This window comes from Dipodomys spectabilis, unplaced genomic scaffold (assembly GCF_019054845.1).
Source record: "Dipodomys spectabilis isolate Male_0828 unplaced genomic scaffold, ASM1905484v1 ptg000401l, whole genome shotgun sequence".
Classification (NCBI taxonomy): domain Eukaryota; kingdom Metazoa; phylum Chordata; class Mammalia; order Rodentia; family Heteromyidae; genus Dipodomys; species Dipodomys spectabilis.
Genome location: NW_024871078.1, coordinates 18,639 through 44,939, shown reverse-complemented (window position 1 = coordinate 44,939; position 26,301 = coordinate 18,639). Strand labels below are relative to the sequence as shown.

General features: G+C 36.2%; 1 pseudogene; it reads right to left on the bottom strand.

The window, feature by feature from the left end:
- Nucleotides 1-20,106: 20,106 nt before the first annotated feature.
- Nucleotides 20,107-20,219, bottom strand: LOC122096906 (annotated as a pseudogene).
- Between the last annotated feature and the right edge of the window lie 6,082 nt (nucleotides 20,220-26,301).

The following is a 26,301-nucleotide window of genomic DNA, read 5'->3' as shown; positions in this document are numbered from 1 at the left end:
ACAAAGCCATAGTAATCAAAACAGATTGGTACTGACAAAAAAACAGACCTCAGGACCAATGGAATAGAATTGAAAACCCAGAAATGATCCTACAGACATATAGCCATCTAATTTTGATAAGGGAGCTAAAAAAGTAGAATGGAAGAAAGACAGCCTCTTCAGTAAATGGTGCTGTCAAAATTGGTCAACTACTTGCAGAAAATTAAGCTAGATCCTTTTGTATCACCATGCACCAGAATCAACTCCAAATGGATCAAAGACCTCAGAGTCAAACAGACACCCTGAAAACATTACAGGATGGAATAGGAGAATCCCTATGACTCCTTGGCACAGGCCAAAATTCTCTTAATAGAGACCCAGTAACACAACAAAGAAATGTTGGACAAATAGGATTGCATGAAATTGCAGAGCTTCTGCATGGCAAAGGACATAGCTAGCAAGATCAATTGAAAGCCCACAGATTGGGAGAAGATCTTCACTAGCCATACAACAGACAAGGGTCTCATATCTAAAATATAACTGGAACTCAAAAATTAAATCCCACAACAACAAATCCTCAAAGAAACAACTGACCTGAAAATAAGTGAGCTAAAAACTTAAAGAGAAACTTCTCTGAAGAGAAAAGAAGGATAGCCAATAGACACATGAAGAAATCTTCAACTTCTCTAGCCATAAAAGTAGTGCAAAGCATACCAACATTGAGATACCACCTCATCCCAGTTACAATGGCTATAATCAAGAACTCTGATAACAGCAGATGATGGAGGAGATGTTGGCAGAAGGGAACTTTACTGCATTGTTGGTGGGCATGTAAAGTTGTTCAACCACTTTGGAAAGTAGTATGGAGGTTCCTCAGAAGACTCCACATAGAGCTCCCCTATAACCCAGCATTCCCACTTTTGGCCGTTTGTCCAAATGGTCACAAACAAGATCATAGTAAAGCTACCAGCACAACTCTGTTTATTGCAGCATTATTTACCATAGCTAAGATATCGAACCAACCCAGATGCCCCTCAGTAGTTGAATAGATCAAGTAAATGTGGTGTATATACACAATAGAATTCTATGCCTCCATCAGAAAAAAATGACATTGCCCCATTTGTTAGGAAATGGAAAGACCTGGAAAAATATTATGTTAAGTGAAGTAAGCCAATCCCAAAGAAACATAGGTCCCATGGTTTCCTTTATTTGCAATAACCACTGTGTGTCTGAGACAAGCAGAAAAGATCAGACAAGTTGATGTTAGGCGAAATTAACCCCAAGATAAGAATTCAAATGATTTTTTTTCTTTATTGCGATTGTTCCTAACATATTTATAAGATGATTTCCTTGTTGCTTTGAATATCCCTCCCCCACGGTATAACCCCTGCTTTCACTGTATTTGATGTTGGTATAATTTTTGGTGGGAATTGGAAAAAAAAACAAATCGTTTAAATAGGGATACTGGTGGACGCATTGCAGCGATGAGATATACAAGTCATTATGTAGAAAAGGAACTTTCAACTTTGGCCAGTGAGAGTGGGAGGCGGGCAGGGGGGTGTCTGGAGAGCCAGGGGAGGGAGGAAGGAGAACGGATGGGAAGGGGAAAAAAAAGGATGATGCTTGATGAGAAATGTACTCATTATCTTTCCCATGTAATTTTTACCTCTCTGAATGGTATTTTCACAATAAAATAAATGAATGGATTGCTACAGAATAGACTCTAAATGTAATATTTAATGCTATTGGATTACTTGAAGACAAAGGTTTACAGAAAATTTTAAATTTCAGATAAATTTTAATATTCCAATAAAAACGTTAAAGAAATATAATTTAAAAATTCACCGTTCAAGGCAAACCCTGACAGGAGAGTCTGAAAGAAACTTATCTGGAAACAGGAAGGAACACTGTGGCTCAACTCATAGAGGGCGCCTCTTGAGCTGAAGAACTCAGGAATATGTTTAAATCCAGGTCCTGAGATTAAACCTCATTACTGACAAAAAGAAAATAAAATTTAAAGAATTAAAGCATTAGGCCTGGGAAGGAGATTCAGTAGTAGAGTGCTTCTCTTGAATGCATGAGGTCCTGGGTGCAATTACTCAGTACCACAGAAGTAGAAAAAAAATGGAAATGGTTCTGTGGCTCAAGTGGTAGAGCACTAGCCTTGAGCTGAAGAGCTCATAAGGGACAGTGACCAGACCCAGAGTTCAGGCCCTCCAACCACCACCACCAACAACAACAAATTAAAGCATCAAACAACCTGAAGATGTTGTCTAGAATAATGAGTGTGGCATTATCCATTTACATGACTTAGTGACTTTAAACCTAGTTTACAGGGGAGGTGGTGGGCAATTTGTGTGTTCGCCAAAACCTGCAAGGAGGTTTCCCAAGGATGAAGAAAGGAGGGAATGGGGGGGAGGAGTGAGGTGTTTGGTGAACTTGCCTTTTGGTTCAGTGGTTATTTTCTGGAGTCAAATTCAGAGAAATTCTGCTTGCAATCCTAGTTGCATGGGGAATGAGGAAACCATGGCCTGGAAGTGGTTTTGTCCTGTCCTTGGCCTGGTTCCAACCACCATTGGATAATCCATGTCCCACTTCAGGACCAAGATGCCTTGAAGACTAATGATCCAAGGGCAGGTGGAACTAATCACAGCCAGAAAGGGCCAAAAATGCAATGCCGAGGGCAACACTGGAAATCTACACCAGGCAGAGATTTTTAAAAATATTTTGTATTGTAAAATACTATACAAAGCTTTTACAGTTACATGAGTAGGGTAATGAGTCCATTTCCTATCGAGCATTGTTACCTCATCCTTTGTTTTTCCCCTACTACCCTTTCCCTCCCCAACTTTCCAACTCCTCCCTACTTGACCCCTGCCCGACATTAAATTCATTTTCGACTCAGTGTCTTGTACATCTCATCATCATAATGAGTCAACCTGCATCCCCATTTAAGCATTCTGCTATATCCCTTCCACTCCCCAAATTACAAAATATGTATATAAGGTGCAGAACACTGGAATCAAATACAGTGAAAACAGGGATTATACCATGGGGGGATAAACCTACAAAAAATCACATAGTGCATTGTAAGTATATTAAAAACAAAAACAAGAAAGAAAGAAAGAAAGAAAAAACTTTTGTCTCTGACTTGGGGTACATTTCGCTTAATATCATCTTATATGGTCATGTTACAACAGCCTTTGGTCTTCTCTGCTTATCCTAGATATGTGCTAGTCCTTGCAAACAAGGGAAACCATGGGTTCTATGCTTTTAAAACTTATTTATATCTCCCACTTCTTTTTATCTCAGTGAAGAAAAATGTTAGAAAGTAGAAATTATATGTGGCACCTCTTTCTTGAAGTACCACGCAGAGGAATGGCACTTCCTATTGGGAGTCCTGGGATGAAAACCACACCAGCCCATGTAGACCCATCAGAGGTCTGTGTGGTGACTTTGAGGGGATTCAGGACACCGCCTTTCTGCTGCGCGTGTGCAGCACTTGTTGCAGTGGGCTGTAGCCAACAAGGTTCCATGAGTGACCAAACCAAGCAACCCAGCTTCAGGTGCCAAAGCCAAGAGGGAAGGCAAGGCTGACCCTAACTCCTGCCTTCCATCTGTGCAGCCTACACTGACAAGGCCAGACCCATTGCCCTGCTTTGGAGCCCAATGAGGTTAGGGGGTGAGCTCATTACATCCAAACGGATCATCCCCAGAATGGCACTGAGAGCTGGGCCCATGTGGACCAGAAGGACAATGGAGGAGGCTACACAGCAAAGCCAAAGGGCCTTCGGGCCCCAGGTGCTGCAGCTGGTGCACTGCAAGTACAGGCTCCTCTGGCACTGAGGGTATAGCGATGGCCTTATACCCTGAGTCCACAGGGTCCACAGGGACCATAAAATGGAGGTCTGCAGAGATGCTGAAGGGGCTCCGGGTTGCTGAGCTGCTGCAGCTGTCTCAAGCCGGCGGGCAGAGCACCAGCACATGGCTCCAGTTCCCAGACCGCCTTACAGACTGATGAGGTGAACCAAGGCTGGGCTGCCTGGCCCCAAGCGGGCAGAGTGCACGCCCAGCCTTACTTCTCCCATGGATTGTGCAGTGCACAAACATGGTGTCCCCCCACCCCACACTCATGGGGGAAGGCAGTGACTCCAGAACAGAGTTTTCCTGGGATGGCCCACATACTCAGGACCACCGCAGAATAGCACCAGCACAGCTGGAGGAGGATGGAGCAGCAGTGGTCTCAACTCCAACCCTATGCCTGCCAGCTCCTGGGTGAAATTGAGCAACAGAGACCAGGAAGTTAGGTGGGCAGGGTGGGAGGGGCTCATCCAGCAATGCTGGAGAGCATGCAACACATCCTCACTGCACATCCGCCAAGGGAAGGGGCCCCACTTCTCAACTGGTGACTTAAGGAGGCACCCATACCCACAGGGACTACAGAAATGGAGGTTCATGTTGTGATTCGAAAATTGCTCCAGGGCACAGGCTTGCTGCAGCACTGAATAATTGGCAAAAAAGAAATTAAAAGGAAAGACATCCACTAAAACTTTTCATCAATGATAACCTATTATAATTTAAAAAGAGTTACTTTCCTCTTGTCCTATATTTTTGCATAGGGCCCTATGAATTAACCAGAAATCTCCAGAATTTCTTCATGCACAGTAATACAAATAAATATAGCTATACAAATAAATATGTGCTACTTCCTACATTGTAGCTAGTAGGTTTTGATTATGCTTTCGGTAGCAGCCACAGTAACACTAATCCAAGGATTGCTGGGGATCAGAAGATTAAGTCCAGAAAGGAAAATCCATGAGATCTGTATCTCAAATTAACTACTAAAAAGACAGAAGAAAACCTATGGCTAGGTGGTTTAGTGTCATCCTTGCACAGAATAAGCTGACAGCAGAACCCAGGCCTGAGTTGAAGACCTGTGGTGAGTACACACACACACACACACACACACACACACACACACACACACACACACACACATTTCCTAGTTAGAGCAAGTAGAATATCTGTTTTCCCAGTAACAAATCTGAGTAACTATCCTATATGTTTGGATATTTTTGAAAGCTGTAGCATCAACTTACCTAATTTTAATAAATGACACCCTATTCATTATTATTTAATCCTGGTTGCAAGACACATTTTCATGTAGAAAACTGTTTGTTCCCAAAATCCTGACTGTTTTGGTTTGTAAGAATGAGATAATTGTGCCTTTAATTCATTAGTTCATAAATTAGAAAAGTAACCCTAACCCTAGAACCAATTGCATTTGGATTCAAAAAGCCACACAAATACATTAGATTTTATTCATCCTTTGTTTCTACTCATCTTTCTTAAAATAGTTCGTGCCATTTTACTCCATATCGGGCCATAACCTGAACCCTAACTGGAACTTTTAGATTAACCCTCACACTAATCATACCCTAATCTTAATATTATTAGCAGTTTCCTCTTTCATAGCCATCCTAATTCTAACTTGACTTGTTAATCGAAGATTTACTTCCAGTTTCACCCTAAATTTTCCATTTGCCTAATGCTAAAACTAAGCCAAGCTGGAACTGAAACCTAACTTTCCACCTAATGAGAGTCCAAAATTAATGTTAAAAAATACTCTAATTTTTAATTATTCTAATGAATACTCCAATTTGCACTCTGGAAATGGGGTTCAATTTGCCCTAATTCCAACAAATTTCCTGACTCTACCTCTGAAGTGATCTTGTTCCCTAATATGAACCAATATATTAATTGTCCTCTAATTCTCTTATCAGGAAAAACACTGTGGTTTCCATTGATCCTACCGTTTCCTAAATCACTGTATCCTAAAACAGTTTCAGATTACCTACCATCTAGTCCATTACTTAAAGCTAACTCTCAACCTAAACCTGGCTGGAAAACTCTCATTAATCATTACAAGAATGATCACTGAGAAAGAAATATAATGATAATGCTATAGTTACTATTCCATCTGACATTTTTGCTTCTATTTGTTAGTGAAATCTTAATTTTATACAAAAAACTTTCGTATTTATAACACTAATTATAATTAGAACAAAATACTGACCCTGATCTTAATCCAAATTATATATAAATACTAACATTCACACAAGTACACTAGTTTTCACTCATCCTAACTTGATTCAAATAAGCCTTCCAAACATAGATTTCAATTTTTTTCCAAAATCTTAGTCATTTACTAACCCTAAACTTAATCTTAACTGGAACATTGAGAATAAACATAAGACTAATTGCAAGGTGATTCTAATATTAATAGCAATACTCTAGTTAACATTCATTCTAATTCTTACAAGGTTTATTCTAAAATTTATCTTCAATTTGAGCTTTATTTTTTTTAATCTTTCACTCTAACCCTAACCATGGCTGGAATCTTAACCACAACCTTGACACTAATGCTATCCCAATTCTAAATTTTATGAAAAATGCTCATTTTCTGTTATTCTAACTGAAATTCCACTTGGAATTCTTGAAATAAATTGCAGGTTTTCCAAAACCCTATAGATTTTCTCACTCTTAATCCTGAATCTATCTTGTTCCATAAGAGGAATCATCATACCCATTGACTCAAATCCTGATCTAATGAAATACATTGTACTTCCATTATCCCAGCATTTCCTGAAGTCCTAGAACCTAAAATAAGTTCATATTTACTTAACATTTATCCCATTCCTTTTTTTTTCTTTTTGTTGGTCGTGGGGCTTGATCTCTGGGCCTAGACATAATCCCTGAATTCTAGGCATGGGCATGATCCCTGAGTTCTTTAGCTCAAGGTGTGCACTTAACCACTTGAGCCACATAACCACTTTCTGGTTTTCTGGTGAATAATTGGAGATAAAATTCGCACAGACTTTCCTGCCCAGGCTGGCTTTGAATTGCATCCTCAGAAATCAGCTTCCTGAGTAGCTAGGATAATAGGTGTGAGGCACCAGTTTAATCTATTTATTTACTCTATCCTCAACCCCATTTAACATGAAACCTAATCTTAATCACAATCTGAATTAACACCAAGTGGTTAATGTAAGGAAAATTGTCTCTATTTTATTCAATCACACATTTTTTTGCTTCTACTTCTTAGTGGAAAACTAAATTTTACCCTAAAGCTTATCCGTCTTTAATCCTGACAAGAACTAAAACAGTAACTCACACTTTAAACCAAATTATATCTGAATTTTTAAAGTAACACCGACACTGGTTTTCATTCATTCTTACTTTGATGTCATTCATTCTTCTTAAAATATGTTGCAGTTTTACACAATATCTTACATCTTTTTCTCATCCTAAGCAGAACTCTAATTGCAACACCTTTCCTAATCCTATACCTACATATGACTGAATTATAATGTTAATAGCAAGCCTCTATTTCACATTTATCCTATCTCTTGCTCAGCATGAAGGTCTAAATTTTACTTGCATTTTGAACCTAAATATTTTTATCATTATTATTTTAATTGTGAAAATACCGTACAGAGGGGTTACAATTACATGGGCAATTTAACGAGTTCATTTCTTATCAAGCATTTTTGCCTCCTCCTTTGTTTCCCCTTCCCATCCCTTCCCATCTCCACCCGCTCCCCAGCCAAAGTTGAAAAGTTCATTTTTTGATATAACGTCTTGTACATCTCATTGTTGCAATGGGTCCATTATGCAGCAAAAATATCTCTAAGAAATATATTTTTCAATAAAATGTCTCAATCCTTAAGTAAAGTGAATTATAGTTTAATATAAAGTATATCTCAAAATAGAAATTCTGCAACTAATCTAATGTATGTTTTCCTGCACAAAATGCTGTGACTTCTAGTCTTGTTATTTGATTTTAATTATATTTTTTATTTGTGACATGATCCCTACTTACATTTATTACAAACTTCTGTAATTATACAAATCATGCCTGTACACACTAATTTGCATAATTTAATATTCAATCAAAATTATTTTTTTCCTGTCTCCCACAGGGAAGGATTTGGGGCTGAAGTATATGGAATGGAATTTTGCAACGTGAGGATGGGATCATGAGCACTTTCTACTTGGCTGAACAGGAATTCTTGTTTCTACAGTACATTCTTACCATTTAATCAGACAAGAAATGCCACAACATTTGAAGTTCATATGAAGGAATTACATTCCTCAAACATGTGGCAACCCAGCTCTAAAGTTCAATCTTATCACTAGTTTTTTGTGCTTGTGGGCTGATATCTTTCTCTCTCATATGTTTCATATTATTAAGCATATTAGTAATTCAGCTGTCAGTAGATGGCAGGAGACTCCTGAAAATCACAGCTATTCCTGTGTAATATTCAGAAGAGAGGAAAAAATTATACTGATCTCCAATTCCTCCCTTTGGCCTTCAATATACGAATTAATTGTCAAAACAATCATGTAAGATGTTAGTTCATTTTTCCCTTTTTAAATAGAGATTAAGCAAGTGTTTTTCACAGTAAAAAGTGATGACAGTTGTATCAGAGCTCTGATATGAGTACCTGCTCCCTAAGAAGTAATGCTCTATGGACTGTAAATATGGAAGCCACTCTATCTCTCTCTCTCTCTCTCTCTCTCTCTGCCTCACTCTCTCTCTCTCTCTCTCTCACACACACACACACACACACACACACACACAGAGCTGCCACCCAGACACATCAGAGATCAATTCCATTCCTTTGTAATTATAGTTGATTGACTGGACCTGTATGTTTCCCTGAGATCAAGTCCCTTGTTCTTAGTATCCTGTGTTTCTTTGTATGCTTCAGGCCGATTAACAGTAGTCTGAATATAATATCCTCAAACTTTACATTCAAGTCAAACTCCATGAATTCATACTACTGTTCCAAAATACTAAAATGTATTGGTTCTAGAAACCAAAAAAAATACACCTTGTTATTTTAGTGGGAATTGACATCATGAAAGCAGAAGAATATTGATCAGGAACTGAGGTAAGAGAATCTGAGTATGTGGGAATATGTAGAATACTGTATGTATGTTAGAGATACAGAATCATCTTCTATAGGCCCATTTATTGAATACTTCTCATCCTTTATTGAAAGGTCAATTTATATATACAGTTTTCCAGTTACTTTGCTTACCTATCACTTCTGATCACAAATCCTTTTGTGAATGTTTATACTATCTTTGAATAATTCACACTACTACATCTTTCATTCTATGTGACGAACCCTTATGTTTTGTTTCTCTGTTTGCTGAATAAATATATTCCTGGAAACAGGATATTCAGAGCAAATTTGAGTGTAATTTTTATTTTGTAAATTTCAAATATAATATAAACTATTTTATTTATTTTTATTTTTTTATTTTTTGTGAACATACTGTACAGAGGGGTTATAATTACATGGGCAAGATAATAAGCACATTTCTTATCAAGCATTGTAGCCTCCTCCTTTGTTAACCCTTCACATCCCTTCCCAGCCTCCCCCCTCCTCCCCCAACCCTCCCCACCCCCCCGGCACCAAAGTTGTAAAGTTCGTTTTTGACATGACAACTTGTACTTCTCATTGTTGCAACGGGTCCACCTGTATCCTTAAACGACTTATTTTTCCCCATCTCCTCCACAAATTATACCGACTTCAAATATAGTGAAAGCAGGGGTTATACTGTGGGGAATGGACATCCAAAGCTACAAAGAAATAATCTTATAAATGAGTTAGAAACAAATGCATGAAAGAAAAAAATTTAAATACATACTAAGGGTTCATTTTCATAACATCACATTATCTGACCTTTTCTGTTTGACTCATACATATACTAGATATTGCAAATAAGGGGAACAATGGGACCTATGTTTCTTTGGGCTTGGCTTACTTCAGTTAATATAATTTTTTCCAAGCCTTTATATTTCCTAACAAATGGGGCAATGTATATATCAAATATAATATAAACTTTGTATTGACTAATCATATTCTAAAAATGAGTGATATTCATGAACACAATATTTTGGTGCCTTTAAGTAAATTGATTCTTGATGTGGTGGTTCTTGTGCCTGATTGAGTTAAACATGATCTTATTCATTTATGAACATGTGCATTGCACTTTTAAATTTTTACATATAAAATAGTCCCCAAGAATTTTGTTTAAAGTGATAATCGGGAAAGTGTCTTCCTATTCCAATCTTTATATGTACTTCAGTAAAAGTACTACAAAAACATGATGTTTACTGGAGCAATATAAAAGATGAGAGCTTATTTCTAAGGGGAATGGATTTATTGATTAAAACATAGAAAAGAGTAAAAAAAGGTTTCTTGCTTAAGACTGCATAAATTACATATGAATGTAGCTCAAGATGAGACTCAAAGATAAATTCATATTTATATTACTGAGATTTATATCACAATATAAGCAATATAGGTATTTAAGGAGTTGGTCATTCAAAGCCCTAGATATTTAATGGATAAAGAATGGAATAGAAAATAGCAGAGGAAAACAATTCAACATGCAGCTATTATGATTTTATGATGCAAATATTAAAGAAATGGAGCTTTTGCTTTCCTGAAAAAGAAAGTTTAGCCAGTAATTTCAATCTAAGTCTTCAGTTGTCATGAGTCTAAAGTCTTTTCCTCCAATATATTGAAGAGTACTATACTCATCCTCAGAAATGTAAATCAGTAATTAATTAACTTTGGTTAATATTAATTTACATGTGTAGTAAATAAGTTAAAATATTTGCTCTCTTTCCCTCAATTAACACACATTCCATACTTTACTGTCTCTTAATACAAGCCTGAAATCACTACTTCAAAGTAACACAAACAGAAAAACAAAAATAACCTGATACAACAATCAGAAATCCTAAATTATGTGAAAAAGTCCACAATATAAAAAATAAATCTGAGGAAGAGGAAAAACAATGGCAGAAGATCAACAGAAGTTTATTCTAGCTCTCTTTGATAAAATAGAGATTTAGAGTCCTAGCAAGGACTCCTCTTCTAGAGGGTCACACCAAGTCAGCTATAATATACAATTCAAAAGAAGATTTTATACTGTCTTCACAAGAAAACAGAAATCTATGAAAAGGTGTCCAGCCAGGCAGGTGACTCCTGTGACTGTGTTGGCCAACATATTCAAAAGTACATTTGCAGTGTGAAAATAAAAGGGTAACATGGAAAAAAGCAAGAACAGAAATGTACATTAAAGAAAGCCACATCCATACAGAGAGACAATTCACCATACCACTGGACAGTCCGAACTGTCACTGGAACCACAAGCATGAAAATCACAACATCTCACCACACTGGTCTCTACTCCTACACTTAATTGTCGAAACAAAAACTTAATTCCAGAAAAGCAAATCACAACAGAAGACCAAACCAACACCTCAAAATCAACCAAGAGCATAGAGATTCACCTATTAAGATCATAGATCCCCCAAAAAGAAAACCTCCAAATGGACAGAACAAATCGGAAAAATACAAGAAAAGTGATGTCAAGGTAGTATAATTCACACAGTAAATAACTAGGCATTAGAACAGACAATCAAGGATCTAGAAAATAGTTACCAAAATACATTACATATACGACTGAAAAATGTGATTATTGGAAAGATAGAAAACCTCTACAAGAAAATTTGTGAACAAGATGAGACCAACCAATCATTAGAAAAATAATTCACGGAGACTACAAACAGAAAGATAAATAAATTCTGAGAATACAAAGGAGTCCAGGAATAAAATGGATGCCTAGTTAAAAGACATAAGAGAAGACACAGCTAAGAAAACAGCCCTTGCAACTCCCCCAACCAAAGAAAAAATGTACAGAAAGTCCATACAAGACCTAAAACAAAGCATTAATAAAGGGATAGAACCCCTAAAAATGACCAATTAGAAGACAGGGAAATCAAAAACAAAGTAGAATGTCTCTACAGTAAAAAGATGACATAGAAGATAATCTCAGGGTCAAAGACAGAATAGGCCTAATAGGAAAGAGGAGATAGTCATTTAGAAAAACTCCAAGAAATAAGAAATGATCTTGCCAGAACTTCAAGACTCAGTTAGAAGATCAAATTTCAGGGAAATAGGTGTCAAGAAGGAGAAGAGCAAGAAAATAAATGAATGGGAAGCATATTACAGAATTCTAGCAGAGAACATGCCAAACATCCAACGAGATAGGCTCATGCAGAGAAGAGAAGTATTTAGAAACCAAACAGAATTCTAGAACTGAACAATCCACCACCAGATCATAATCAATTAGAGGATCATTAAAGATCAAGGGAAGGATTCTTAAAGCTGCCATAGAGAAAAGTTTAATTATTTATAAAGGATATACAGTCAGAATAAATACAGATTTCTTAGCTGATATGGTAAAAAGGAGAGCCTGGCATTATATATGACAAACATTAAAGGTAAACAACTACCAACCGTGAATATGGTCCCAAGCCAAACTCTCCTTTATATTTAAAGGATATATAAACATATTTCATGACAAAGAAAATTTGAAACAACTTATTTCCACCAAATCAGCAGGATTGAAGTTAATCAAATATATCCTACATAGAGAAGATCAAGAAGAAGAGGAAGAGGAACTGGTTATATAAAATGCTCCCTACTACAGAACAAGGTAAATATATTAAGAGTAGATGAGGCACAGCTCCTAACAGCAGGTGTATAACATAGCAGGATTTATCAGATATTTCTCAGTCTTAACTCTCAATATCAATGGACTTAAATTTCCAAATAGAAGACATAGATTAGAGATTAGTATCAAAAAACAAGACGCATCCATATAGTATCTAAAAGAGACACATTTTATTGACAAAAACAAACACATACTCAAACTAAAAGGCTGAAAGGAAAATTTTCTAGCAAATGGAGACCATAAACAGTCCACAGCAGAATTACTAACATAAGGTAAAATAGAACTCAAATTAAAATTAGTGGGAAGAGACATTATATATTGATAAAAGCAACTCTCCATTAGGAGGATATAACAAGTCTAAATATCAATGCCCTGAATACTGCAGCATCCCACTTCGTCAACCAAATACTACTTAACCTAAAAAGACATCTCAACACCTCATTCCCTTCCATGGATTGGTTATGCAGGAAAAAAATCAACCAAGAAACTGCAGACCTAAATCACTACATTGACCACCTATCCCTTACAGACATCTACAGGATATACATTCAATGTTAGACTATACATTCTTCGCAGCAGCTCATGGAAGATTCTTCAAAATAGAACATATCCTATGTCACATAGAAATTCTGTTCAAATTGAAAGAAAAATTAATTGAATTCCAATTTCTTGTCCGACCATAACAGAATAAACTTAGTATTAAACAGCTAAAGCAAAAAAATTGTCAAACCAATGAAGACTGAACAAAAAGTTGCTGAATGACCAGTGCAACACTGAAGGGATTATAATGGAAATCTGAAAGTTTCTACAATTTAACAAAAATGAACACACAAAATACCAGCTATTCTGATATTTGTAGTACTTACACGAAAATTTATAGCTCTGTGTGCCTCCATCAAGTAATTGGGGAAATCTCAAATGAATATTTTACTTATGTAGCTCAAGCTCCTTGAAAACAGGAAGAAGCCCAAACCCAAAAAAATAGACAGAAACAAATAAAAAAATTAAATCAGAAATAAGTAAATAAAGACAAAATAAAACATAGAATGAATCAGCAAATCAGCTGGTTTTTTAAATAAATTAACAGACTTGACAGACCCTTACTAAATCTGACTAAGATCTGTCTTGTTCTTACATGCATAGGCTTTCTATGATTTATTTGTTCTAAAAGGAATTCTACTTTCTAATCTATGATTTATTTGTTCTACAAGGAACTCTACTTTCTAATCTTTGTGTGATCAATTTTAGTGTCTCTGTTCAGTCTTTCTGACCCTCTCTCTGGAGTCTCATTTCAGTCTGCCTCATAAAAAATATATTATTTATCAGCTAAATGACTTTCAGCTTCTGTTTCTTGCCTGACTTCATGTAGGCTGTGATAGCAGACATGACTGGCTGTGCTTACTGGAGTTTTTGTTTGTTTGTTTGTTTTGTGTGTGTGTGTGTTTTTTTTTTAGAGGTCTAGGATTACTATTCAAGATAGTAGCTTCTCTGGGTCCCAGTGATCCCCTGACCTAGAGTCAATAGGTTTTTCTCCTAAAGATACAAAGAAACAGCTGACTAAATTCCTGTTAATTGTCTCAAAATGAGGCAATGTGGCATCCTTGCAAAGCCATCAATAATCCTCTGTAACCACTTATAGAAATGGTCTATCAAGATGGCTTTTCAAGGTTGAGCGTGAAAAATGTTCATTTCCAATTCAGCACCATGAAGCAGATCACATCCCATGGAGCAGACTTTTGGAAGGAAGGTCCCCTTCCTTCCTTCTCTTATGATACATCAAACCATAATATTCTGCAGTTGTGGCCAGCCTGGAGCACATTTTCCCAAGAATATTCTGTAGTGTAAAAGAGGACCAACTGTGAAAATAAAGGTGAAAATACTTGTCTACTACAGACTGATTTATCTTTCTTTTATCTGTTGTTATTTTCATTACTTTAAACACATGGATGAATTATATTGGGATTAGACAAGTGGCAAAGGATTACTGGAATAAACATTCAGTTTACTTTCATATATCCTATATAATGCACTTAACCCTTTATGGAAAATTAAATCTGACTATAGAAACAATGTCAGAAATATAAAATAAGCCTCAATATGAATAATCTGGCACATATACACCATCATCTACTCAGAAATCCAGTCTCTCTTTAAATATTTATTTGGTACAAAATAATAAAAATTTAATTAATGAATGTGACTTTTAAGTATTATCTGAAATACTCCTCGTTTATATGATTGTATATGTTTTAGATGTCACTTAGACAGGAATTAAAAATGCATGTAAAATTCAAATTTCCACAATTTAAGCTAGATTAGAGGAGTAATACCCTCCTGTATTGTGTGGTGTGAATTTTACTACAATGCTGAACCCTTCCACCTAATACCAGGAGTCATGTGCAATAATTTATTTTTTCATGTTAAGATGAGTGCTAAGTGTAGGATACATTTTGAATTATTACATTAATTTATTAATATTAGTTTCACTTTTTCTTTTCTATATCTGCAGAAAATAAAATTATATATTAAACATTGAATATGAAGTAATCAATAATAAGTAAACTATTATTAAAATGACATACTATTAAACTGTGATTTGAATTATAGTTCTAACAAATTGTGATGTAAACAACATTTAATAGAATTATGGGTAATGTTTTTTATTTATTTATTTATTTATTTATTTTGGGTCTGGTTGTGGGGCCTGAACTCTGGGCCTGGGCGCTGTCCCTCAGCTCTTCAGCTCACGGCTAGCGTTCTACCACTTGAGAAACAGCGCCACTTCCGGCTTTTTTCTTTTTGCTTATGTGGTGCTGAGGAATTGAACCCAGGGCCTCATGCATGCAAGGCAAGCACTCTACCACTGAGCCACCTTCCCAGCCCTATGTTTTTTAAACTTACCACCTTGTTATTGTTTTCTAATTGTGTCATTTGTTATACTTGATCCAAGTCACCCCTTCACCTCAATTGTTTAGTTTTCTATTTTATCTCTATTGGTTTGCTAATTATGCATTTTGTTTTCCCTTTTTAGTGACTGACATGAGGCTGAAAATCTGTATGCTAGTTTATTACTTCTTACGTTAAAGTCAAATTGTTGCTCTCCATAGCTGTTCTACTTTTCTTTGTACAGTACAGAATTTCCCCTAGTCCCACTAACTGTATTGCTGTTCTCATATATTTTATTTTATTTTTTATTTAAATTTTATTGTCAAGGTAATGTACAGAGGGGTTATAGTTACATAATTAAGGTTAAGAATTAATTTCTTTTCTAACTTGTTACCCCTTTACCCATTTTTCTCCCTCTTCCCTCCCAATGCACCTCCCAAGATCCGTTTCCAACCTATTGTTTTGTGAGTATCACTGTTGCATAGGTTCCCCCTTTGTCCTTTGTCTCACTATTTTGTTTTTTTTTCCTTCCCCTTCCCCAGTTCAGATCAACATATTTACAATACCCAGGGAATCAAAATCAAATACAGTGACTACAGGGGATAAACCATAGGTGGGGAAAACACAAAAGGATAAAAATAAATCATGTAGTACATTAAGAACAACAACAACAAAGAACATGTCTTGGAGTTCATTTCACTTAGAATCACCCTATACGGTCATATGTACATAGCTATTGAGTTATTCTACTCATCTACTAAGATTATCCTTGATGTACACAATAATGCTCCTATGCCCCAGTAATCCCACTTCTGGGCATTTAACCAGATGATCACAAACAAGGCCACACTAAAGCTACCAGCGCAATTATGTTTATAACAGTAATATTTACCATAGCTAAGATGTGGAATCAACCCTGAAGCCCCTCAGTAGATGAATGGATCAAGAAAATGACACACACACACTTATATACACACATAGACACACGTATCCTGCTTCTATCAGAAAGAAAGATACCACCTCATTTGTAAGGAAATGGAAGGTCTTGGAAAAAATCATATTAAGTAAAATAAACCAGACTTAAAGAAACATAGTTCCCATGATTTCCCTTATTTGTAATAATTAGTTTACATCAAGGATAATCTCATGTATTTTAATTTGACAGTTTGTTCTATGTTGAGTATGCAACATTATTACAATATTGTTTGTTATCATTTCTGCAAACAGACAGGTATATTGAAAGAATTACATTCATCTTTTCAATTACTAAAAGAAGAACAACTAAAAGAGCAACCCCTACTAGGAAGAACAACTCCTACTTACTTAGCTTCATTCCTATGTAAGGCCACTGTTGTCCCCTGTATCCTCATGTTGTACATTTCAACTCTATACCTCATACTGTATATCTAGTATCTTCTACATTGTGAACTAAATGCCCCAGAATTTCCACTTTGCTTTACTTTAAAAAAAATCTGTCTTAATATTTGAGTTTGTGTGTGTGTGTGTGTGTGTGTGTGTGTGTGTGTGTGTGTGTGTGTGTATGTGTGTGTGTTTACAAAGATCAGAACACAACATTTTTATTCATTTCGAATACATCTTTCAGGTCATTGTAAGTTGTGGCTAATGGGAGCAGTCTATTGTTATTTTAAAGATGAAACAGAAAAAGATATTTGTGCATGTACCCCAGTTGCTTTATTAGTCTGTAGTTGAACACTAAACATTGACTTATATCTTGGCTGCTCTTGTGAATAATGTGAATAACAATGAACTACAGATATATTTATGAGGTACGCAGAGAGAAATAATCACATGATTGGTGGATCAGATGATATCTCAACTTTGGATTTCTTTAGAAACTTGCATACTACTTTCTACAACGAGAATACTAAACTGTTTTTTGACCAATAGTGTAGAAAATTTCCTTTTCTCCACACTCTCACCAACATTATTACCGTTTATTCAAAGGTAATAAAGGGCAGGTTTTTACTATCTGCAGTACCCTAGACTGGCCTTAGAATTAAATCCAACCTCCTAAATGCTTGGAATTACAAGCCTTTACCACCATAACTGGATCCATTGATTTTTTGATGAGTTATAATAGTTATGAAGTTGTTTCGTAGTAATTTTGAATTATATTTCTCTAATGACTTCTGCTCAAAAAGTATTAAGGCAGCATAGAAGTTGTATTAAACACAACTTTGTAAACCCACAGGCAATTTTCAGGGCTTATGGAGAACATGTCTATTTAGAACTTTTGTCCATTTTTAATCCAGGTTCTGGTTAATCTCATCTTTAATCTCGCTAAATCAGATCAATAATTAATTCAAGGTAATAGAAAATAAAAAAAAATGAAGCAACTCTTAACATTTTTCAGTTTTCAATAACATGGTATTGCTTACATCATTTTCTGTTAAAAATTGACACTATATAACTCAATTTAGTTAGACCTGTTACAGGGCTGTAGTTTATTTATTTTACATTGATTGTTCTTTCCAAAGCCTGTTTGTCTAATTTCCCTTGGTTTCTTTCAGTGTCAAGTAGCTCAGATTTCAAACTGAAGAACAAATGGAAGGAAGCAAACAACAACAACAAAAAACTACAGTTCCTCTCATCCGATGTTGCCTGTATAAGAATGAGGAAAGAGTTCATCCTTTTAAGGAGCTATGATAGGACAACAAAAAAGAATTTATTCTTCTATGACTTCTTTATCTTTGCGATGTAACTTAAATGTTGTAAAACACAAAATACTGCTCAGATACTTTTATGTTTTATCTGTTTTGCACATTTTCATATGGATTTCACCTCAGTCTACAATATTCCTTCATCATTCTGTCCCTGATATTTTTACACTATCAAGACATAACATAACCAGTTTGATTTACAGCATGAGAAGTTATCCACCTGGCTTCCTTGGAAGCAGAGCATGATCAATAGATATTACTTCTAGTTGCTCACTACATGTAATGGTTTCTGTACTACTTATGACGTTCTATTTAGTATTTATAAAAGATTGCTGGCTAAACTCAAAGCTCATTCCTAGAAGTTTATTTTAAGTATTTCACAAGTTTTATTCCCTTAATTTTTAAGATAACATTTGCTATAATGTGAATGTTATTACCATTTTAGTGTTGGGAAAAATTGTAATTAAATGCAGTAAGTGCACGGCCTAAAGACACACACAGTGGGGAAAGAAATGAGTCAAAGTTTCCGAAAGTCTTTCAGCAATACACAAAAGGTAGATAAAATCTCTCCATTCTATTACACTCTCAATTCAATATTCATATTGTCCAAGAAATAATAGCATAGTAAATATTGCCCATGGTGATTGTTTTCTATCACATTTGTCTTCAATACAGATTGTGTTGGTGACACTGGGTTATCATGCACAGAACTGAGCTTATACATTGAGGTCCAAAGAGAGGCAAATTTCTTCTGTCCCACAATTCCAGTAACCTCTTTAAAAAGTACTAAAACTTTTAAATATCATCACCTACTGTCTTATAAGTATCCAAAAAGAAAAAAAATCATAAATAATCACTCCAAAATGCTTTAAAATTGGAGATGCTAAATCATGCTCTCTGAAGTAAATTTTCTTCTACTTTTAACGTTATTCTGAAAGCTTTTGCTGGTTTGTCACACCTGTAATCCTAACTACTCTGGATATCTACTCAGGAGCCTGAGATCTGTGGATAGCAGTTGGAAGCCAATCAGGGCAAAATAAATTCAGGAGATTATTTTTCAAAAATTTTAATGAACTAGCATAGGGCCAAGAATGGAGATGTAGCTCATTTAGTAGCTCATCAATCTAGAGGAAAAAGGCCCAGCAAGACCTTGAAGCCCTGATTTCAAACACTGAGCACGTCAACACACATTCAAGTACTTGAGCACATGCGTGCATTCACCCACATATGTATTCAAAATGCCTTCATATCGGAGTTTTGCATGAATTCCTTTGCTAACGATATTATATGAGTAAAATAAAGGAAATAAACTCTTCCATCTCAGAACATTTTTATACGTTCTTATTGTAAAAATAGTGTACATAGGGGTAACACTTACATGAGCAAGGTAATGAGTACATTCCCTAACAAGCATTGTTACCTCCTCCTTTATTGTTCCCCTACATCCCTTCCCTCCTACCTCCACAAGTCCATTAACCTCCTCCCTTTCCCCGCCTCAATTGTAAAGTTCACTTTACAACATAGTGCCTTGTGCATCTCATTGTTACAATGGGTATACCTGTATCTCTATTTAATCATTTTGTTTTTTTTTTCCTTCCCCTCACCAAATTAGAGGAGAGTATATACAAGATGTAGGCGCACCAACTTCAAATACAGTGAAAACAGGTGTTATAGCATGGGGGACGAACATACAAAGAAACAAAAAAAAACACACTGCACGTTACAAGTACATGAGAAACAATAGCAAGAAAAAAAAAACCACTTGTGTCCCTAACATGGGTTTCATTTCCCTTAACATAATCTTATCTGGTCATATACACATAACTTTTGGCCTTTTCTGCTTATCCTAGACATACATTAGTTATTGAAAATTAGAGAAACCATGGGACCTAAGTTTCTTTGGACTTGGCTTACTTCAATTAATAATTTTTTTTCCAAGTCTTTCCATTTCCTAAAAAATTGGGCGATAGACTGCTTCAGGAATTTGCCTGTCATCCTTGCACAGTGGCCATGCTAATCTTCTCTGTATCATTCCAATGTTAGTGTATGTGATGCAGAATTGTGCACAGAACATTTTTATATATAAATTGTAATTGATTTTCTTTAACTAGACAATTCAACAAAAAGTAAGTTTAAAAGAATTTTCGTGAAATTTTAGAACCATGTACTTCTTACATAAGTACACATTTAAGAATAAAGTCAAGATTGACATGCCAAAAACAAAATAATTCCAGATATGTGTTGTTCAAGAGATGTGTAGGAGGAGGAATTCAATTATTCTATACAAGGGACCTGCCATAATGAACACTGCAGCAAGTGTTAAGGTTTGTTAAAAGTTTTAATGTTTTCAATATATTTAATTTTGGGAATTTGCTTATATATGCCAAAAACTGGGACTGTTTGGAAGGTCATAATACTTTTCTATAAAGTATTTAAGATTTATGGTAGCAGATAAGTACTACTAAGTATGTACATTTCAGATTTTATAGAAAGTTTAGTAATGAGAAGTTGCAAAGTCTTTGTGTAAAGGAGCAGAATAAAGAGTTGACTATGTTAACTACACAGTTTCTGTTAAAACTGTAGGCCTTCCTTACTTCATATGTTAATGAGGAACAAATGATGATATAAGCCATATACAAATTATGAGATGAACTATAAATAGTAATCTTAGTGGGTGTCTTTAAACACTACTCATAGCCTATAAAATTCTTGTGGAACATCATAATCTTAGCCAGTGTTAAATGTAAAGAAATATGACAATAATAAAATCTAATTTGTAGTACACTTCAAATACTGAAAACACTGGTAATTGTTTTGTTTTTTATTTTATTATTCATTAATATTTCATAATTGGTTTTCTTTATTTTTAGCATTGTTTTCCTTGTTGTAATATAATACAACTTTTTGTAAGTTGTCATTAGGAAGTACTTTGAGAAGGTTACTGGGATGGCCACACCATTTTTTATAGGTGTATGTGAATTTATAAAGAGGAAACTTAGAACAAAATATGTATTTAAAAAATGATCAAGTGGAGTCTGATTCAAGAGTGTTAATGTATGTCCTCACCTAAAATATTAACCCTAGGCTCAAGGAGAGTTATTACAGAGTTGAGGGCACAAAAGTGAGAGACTGTGTTTTGTTTTGTTTTTTATTTTTATTTTATTGGTCATGGGGTTTGAACTCTGGTGCCTGGTGCTGTCCCTCAGCTCAAGGTTAGTGATACCACTTGAGCCACAGCACCACTTCCATCTTTTTCTGCTTATGTGATGCTGAGAAATCAAACCCAAGGCCTCATGCATGCAAGGCAGGCACTCTACCATTGAGCCACTTCCCAGTACCTGAGAGAGTGGGTTTTAAAAAATCATCTAAACAACATTTGCTTTCTGCTTTGGGTTATATAATGAAATATATGAGTATCTTTTTTATGTTTTTGTGCATTGTCATACTTCTAAATTTATACTAACTTCACCACTTTATCCTTGTCAAAGTCATGAAATATCTCTGAGAGTTTGCTTCTGTGAAGATTGTTTTTGCATTTATAATTTCTTCTGAGTCATTTTTTTAAACAAAATCACTTTATATTTCATGTTGATGGGTATTTACACAGAGACAGGACTATAGAGGATTTAGTTTACCAAATGAACATTAAACTTGTGCTCAAAAATAAAAATCAGCCTTAACACATATTTTCATATCTTTCCCTACAATGTATGATGGAGGCTTTTTAGCTCCAATTTTCTTGGGATTCCTAGGTTTACAATTCTTAAATCACAGAGACATGCTGTAATGGGAGTAAGATTTTTTGGTACACTTTGCCCTTCAGTCTGTGTTTCTTGTTCCTCCCTTTTCTCAACTCCATAATTAGAGATTTTTCTCAGAGATGACTCCATCTCCAACTTTTCACTCTTCCTAGCTGGACAAATGAATTTGCAGATCAAGACTCTTAGACAGAAAGAATTTAAGAGCCTGAATCTAAGACACTTCTCTCATACACCATCCCTACAAAGACACAAGTACCAAAACAGGATACATAGTTTCATTTTTTTCTACCAAGGCCAATGCATGAGGTTGCTTGCTTCTGAGGGTGCCTGTTTGTGGCTCTTACTTATGTTGCAGATTAACTTTATACCTAGTTCCATTATCAGCTACCAAGGATGGCATGTTTAGGCCATCCAGGAGGTTGGCTCAACAGGGCGGCTGGATGTGTGTCCTATGAGGGGTTCCTAAGATCCCTCATGAATGGCACAGAAGATCTGTGTTGGAAAAACCGGGAGCAATTAAGGTATTCTACAAACACCATCTCAGCAAGGCAAAGTTTACTCCTGCAGAAGGCATGCTGTCGCATGTCGAAGTTGAATAAGCACACTGGATAGGCAGCCCACCACTGGTTCCCATGAATTTGAGCTTTGGTATCATCTTTTATGATGGCTCAAACTTTTGACTCCTTTCAAACTAGTCAAAAGCTTTAATAATCAACCAAATCTGAACACCTGGCCATATGAAAAATAAACAACTTTTACCCAGTTGTTGTTCTACTACTATTGCCATGCCTCTAGCCCCTAGCACTTCTCTAAAATAGCATTGGTAAGGTTTTGACTACCTTTACAAGGGCAATGCTTATATCAGTCAAGCACTTCAAGATTTAACTTCTACAATTCTCCCATCTGATTTTGCTTTCTTTTCTTCCAAACAATAATCATTGACTTTCCTATTCAGCAGTATCCAATAAGATATTTTGATTTAAAAAAGGGTTTGATTAAGGCAGTTTTACAGTCAGTCACAGAAAAAAAACCTGTTATAGAAGAGATAAAGCACACATTACTATGAAAACAATTACTAAAGAGGTAAATATTGACACCATGACTCATTGTTGAAATGCTTGTTCTATCATCAAACTTGTAAAAGAATCTGCCACCACACACAGACACACAACCTTTTTTATAAGTGACTGGGAGCTGGTCTTGGGTTTGATCTCATGCTGTGGGCATTGTCCCAGAGCAGTTTTACTCAAGGCTACCACTTTAGCCACAACTCCAGTAGTATCTTTTTTTGCACCTTTATTGGAAATAAAAGTCTCATCTTTCCTGTCTGGGTTGGCTTCAAACACAAAATTCAGTCAACTGAGCATTTAGGATTATACTCAGGATCATTTCAGTTTTTAGGTAATTTGTTTCCAGTATTCAATCCTTGTAAGTTTTTCTGTATCATTGGCCTCCAACCACCACACAGATTACCTTTGAAGTATATTTATTCTTTTATTTTTTATATTTATTTTAAAAATACTGTACAGAGGGTTAGTTACATGAGCAAAGTAAAGCATACATTTTCTATCAAGCATTGTTACCTCCTCCTTTGTATGTCCCCTACCATCCCTAACCTCTTAGCTTCAAAACTACCCTATACACTCCCCCCGAACCCCGCCTAAATTGTAAAGTTTGTTTTTCAACAGTGTCTTGTGCATCTCATTGTTACAATGGGTCAACCTGTATTCCCATTTAAGTATTCTGTTTTTTCCCTTTCCTCCCCAAACTAGAGAAGTGTATATACAAGATGGAGGGCACTAACATCAAAAACATTGGAAACAGGGGTTATGCTGTTTTTTTGGGGGACAGCATACAAAGAAACAAAAATCACATGGAACATTATAAATATGTTAGAAACAATAACAAGAAATGACAAAAAACACTTGTCCCCCTATGGTGGGGTTCATTTCACTTATCACCATCTTATCTGTTCAAGTACTATATTTAGACCAAATTTTTCCCATTCAATCCTACCAGTGGCTCCTAGTTACTTTTACATGGTGGCATTTCCAGTAAACAAATCCAGCTGATAAATAAAAGCACCTATTGGAATAATTCGATTATGGAGATCATAGATTGTGGAGATCAACAGAATAAAACTAATTTAAGCTGCTGTTTCTGGTTTCTAGCTTGAAGCTCTTTAAGCTCCTAAGTAAATATGAAATTTGTAAATATGTAGTTTGTATTTGCAAATATGAAGTTTGAATGACCCACTAGCTAAGAAGTCTCTTCTTACTTAATTTAAGGTGTTTGAGAATGGTCAGGTATGGATTGGCCAATGGAACCAAAGCACAGATTCCACTCCAGTTGGCCAGTAACATCTCCAATAGTGGTCTCCTGGAATACCACCAGACATTTTCCCTGGCTATGATTTGTACTTACTGCTCATCTTCACTACATCCAGATAAGGTTCCCAGAAATGTTCAATTTTCCCCAGGTAGTTGACCTAGAAAGAATGGAGCTGATCAGTTTCAAGGGTTTTTGAAATAGACTCTTGCTTCTGAGAAGAGAAACAAGGTGTTCCAAGTTGTCTCGGATCACATTTTGCTGACCTATCATTAATTTCATGCACATGGGGTCTGGGCTCTATGACAGCACAAATAGAACCTCTTGTGTGGCCTCCCTGCAACACAGTAATAGCAGTACTCCGTATGTGGACAGAATCACCCTAGTATTTCCTCACTTATTCAGTCTCAATTTGAATCTGGGTAAACTCAAAATTGGAAGACATACACAAAGTGTCTGCTCCAAGATTGAATTTGCAATCATATCATAAGATTAAGTAGAGGGTCCATTGAGGCCCTGGAACTAAGCATGATCACTTTAAGGGCATTAAGAGTGTTTGGATTTCCCCAAGTAGGATGTTTTCACAAGTCAAACATTAGACATTTATCTGGACATTATGAAACTGAATCATATTTTGACCAATTTTTTCATTAACACCCTCATTACTAGATGGCAATGCCCCTGCCCACTAAAAGGGAAACTTGCATTCTTGTTAGAAACGCCCAAAACTCCTTCCCTCTTGGTAGGAAACCCTTCCTCCCTCTTGGTAGAAAACGCTTTAGGTGTAGCTTGCCTTTGTTTTTGTTTTTGTTTTGTTTTGTTTTGTTTTTTGGTCGGTCTTGGAACTGAACTCTTTGCCAGGGTGTTGTCCCTCAGCTCTTCAGCTCAAGGCTAGTCCTCTACCACTTGAGCCACAACACCACTTCCAGTTTTCTGAGTGGTTTATTGGTGATAAGAGTATCACAGAATTTACCTGCCTTGCCTAGCTTTGAATGACCATCCTCAGATCTTAGCCTTCAGAGTAGCTAGGATTACATGTGTGAGCCACCGGTGCCCATATTATTTTTTCTTTCTTCTTTTCTTTGTTCTTGGATTTTTCGGTTGTGAGGCCTGAAATTTGGGCCGGGACACTGTCCCTCAGCTCTTCAGCTTAAGGATAGCTCTCTACCACTTGAGCCACAGTGCTTTTTCTGCTTACATGGTGCTGAGGTTTTGAACCCAGGGGTTCATGCATGCAAGACAAGCACTCTACTGCTAAACCACCTTCCCAGCTCTTCGTCTGAGTTTTTAGTTAACTCACTTGCCAATGTTCAAATCTTCTAAGGTCTTTGTGCAGGGGCTGGGAAGGTGGTTCAGTGGTAGAGTGCTTGCCTTGCATGCCTGAGGCCCTGGGTTCGATTCCTCAGCACCAAATAAGCAAAAAAGAAAAAAGCTGGAAGTGGCACTGTGGCTCAAGTGGTAGAGCGCTAGCCTTGAGCTGAAGAACTGAGGGACAGTGCCCAGGCCCAGAGTTTAGGCTCCATGACCGGACTCCCCCTTCTCCCCCCCAAAAAAAGGTCTTTGTGCAGCTTTGGTCTCCAATCACCACAGAAGCTCTTCCCTTGTCAGATTATGTTTCTAGAGCTAATTTTCCCATGCCATCCTACTAGAGCATTTAGTTTATGGGTTACAATTTTTTTTAGTATAATTAACAAACCTCTTTTGATTTTATTCTACTCTATATTTTATTTTTGCCAGTCCTGGGGCGCCCTGAGCTTCTTTTGCTCAAGGCTTACACTCTACCAGTTGAACCACAGTGCTATTTCCAGCCTTTTCTGTTTATGTGATTCTGAGGAATAAAACCCAGGGCTTCATGCATGCTGGACAAACAAAGCCATATTCCCAACCCCCAAAATATTTTATTTATACTAATCATAAGAATAAAATTTATTCATAAGGTGCTGTCTGGTTTCAGGCTTTGAACTTTTTGGAAACTTTGGAGGGGGGGATCCTGAAAACCACCTAAGTAATTAGGAAATACGAATGACCCTCTAGGGAAGGGGTCTCTCCTTAGTATAAAA